Source organism: Amblyraja radiata, chromosome 37, assembly GCF_010909765.2.
Source record: "Amblyraja radiata isolate CabotCenter1 chromosome 37, sAmbRad1.1.pri, whole genome shotgun sequence".
Classification (NCBI taxonomy): domain Eukaryota; kingdom Metazoa; phylum Chordata; class Chondrichthyes; order Rajiformes; family Rajidae; genus Amblyraja; species Amblyraja radiata.
The window spans coordinates 18,878,204-18,880,424 of NC_045992.1; the positions used below are offsets into that span (position 1 = coordinate 18,878,204).

The 2,221-nt window shown below is 49.9% G+C and overlaps 1 non-coding gene across 1 annotated transcript; it reads left to right on the forward strand.

Moving 5' to 3' along the window:
- The first annotated feature begins 476 nt into the window (after positions 1-476).
- Positions 477-548, forward strand: trnam-cau. Its single transcript has one exon. It is a non-coding gene; the product is annotated as a tRNA-Met (tRNA).
- The last annotated feature ends 1,673 nt before the right edge of the window (positions 549-2,221 follow it).

The following is a 2,221-nucleotide window of genomic DNA, read 5'->3' on the forward strand; positions in this document are numbered from 1 at the left end:
TGAGGTATCTGGTATTCAGTTAATCGCATTGACGGGGTTGGGAAATTAATGGGATCTGGGGATTGGACAAAATAAACAGCCGGGTGTGGGTGAATCCTCGGCTGCAGCTCAGTCGGTGCCCGCTGCTTTTACATTGAAGTGTGATCGGAAGATCGGCCCGAATGAATGTGGGAGAGACACAGAGCAAGATAAACAGAATATTCAGCAACAGGGCTGCTGGGACGGGATAATTTAAATAATTTAAAATTCATTGTGAAAACCTCTGGAACGGTGTATCCGAGCGGGACAGACAGCGCCGTTATAACAACGGGTTGGGGCAGAGAGTAAGAAATAAAGAAAGTAAGATGGAGGAAAAAATGGAAGATAGAAGTGGGAACGTGAGGAAAGAAAGCAAAGCCTGTAAACGGTGTGAGGTAAGTGATGAAAGCAATGAAATGAGCAAAAAGGAGCACACACGCTAAGAATGTTTCTGTCAGAGCAGAGTGGCGCAGCGGAAGCGTGCTGGGCCCATAACCCAGAGGTCGATGGATCGAAACCATCCTCTGCTATTCTGTCGATGGATACTTTTGTGAAAATACCGTCCCTTCACACGCGTACACAACGTTTATTTCGTACATTTCAACAAACACTTCGTCTCATTGCATCATTTTATGAGTTTTATTGCAGAATCCGTGGGTGACGTTATGGTCCCCGTTGTGCTTGGCCGTTGACCTATTAATTCATAACATTCTCTGCTGCATGAAGCTGCGTTCTGGTCATAAGTGATCGGAGTAGAATTAGGTAATTCGGCCCATCAAGTCTACTCCACCATTCAATCACGGCTGATCTATCTCTCCCTCCTAACCCCATTCTCCTGCTTTCTCCTCATAACATCTCCCCATGGTATAGAACAGGAAATGGTGGAGCCAATGGTTCAGCTCCTGTGTTCTTGTTGTCTGTCTCTTTTTTATTTTTGTCTTGTTAAATGTATGTCTTGAGTTAGTTTTTATTTTATTTTTTTAGCTGTGTATATGTGGGGGGTGGTGGGGGGCTGTGGGGGAAACCGTTTGAAATCTCTTCCCTGTGCGGGGAACCGACTATTCCCTGTCGGGTCTCGGATGTCGTTTGGCCTAACACCGTGGAGCCGGCGGCGACCTCAGGCCGGGACTAACCTGAGGGCTCCAGTTACAGAGCCTGCGGAACTGACATCGCGGAGCTGGCCAACTTCGGAGCGGGAAGAGCTGTGGTGGCGCGCGGCTGCGACCCGACATTTGGAGTTCGGAGCACCGGCCGCAGACCCGGTGGACGGGAACATCGGGAGCTCGCAGGTCCCTGGTGGGAGACCGCTTTTCCGAGCTCCGCAACGGCGACTTCTCCCGTTGGAATCGCGGGTTTAAGGACATGGACCCGGAGCCTAACATCGCCCGGCGTGGCTTAAACGGCCTCAGGACTTACCATCGCCCGCCGGGGGCTTTAACATCGGAGCCCCAGTTCGCCTCGACAAGGGGGATATCTCTGATAATCACTGAAGGGTAATAGTCTACGGGACAGGTGGTGGGAAATGGGATGCGAGTAGATGAGCAATATCTGGTCGGCATGGAAATAGTGGGCCGAAGGGTTTTTGTTCTGGAGGAAGTCTATGTCGGAGTGGAGGGTGAGTAAGGAGAGCGAGTCCACGGGGTGAATACACGGGTAGCTGACGGCACTGGGTGTAATAAGGAACTGCAGATACTGGTTTAAACCGAAGATAGACACAAAACGCTGCAGTAACTCAGTGGGACAGGCAGTATATCTGGGTGGAAGGAATGGGTGACGCTTCCGGTCGAGACCCTTCTTAAGACTTCCCCATTCAGTCACCATTCCTTTTCTCCAGAGATGCTGCCTGTCCCGCTGAGTTTCTCCAGCTTTTTGTGTCTATCTTCGGCACGCGGTGTAAACCAGACAGAAGGCAGGCCACACTATTCCATCGGCGAGTGGGGAACGGAACCGTCTCCAGTGCAGTGTGACTCTGTGACTCGAGCATAGTCCCGCTGCTGCTTGTGACAGCAAATACAGAATACGACTCGCAGTTCCGGTTACATGCGTTTAGAAAATGAAAGCGCCCCTTTATTAAAGAATTCAACACGAGCATGTACTTGAATAAGTGACCGGATCTGAACATTGCAGGTTTTTGGTCAAAGAAAATCTAAGGGCATTAACATGAAACTCTGCAACCTTATGTAACTAACCCACAAACAACACC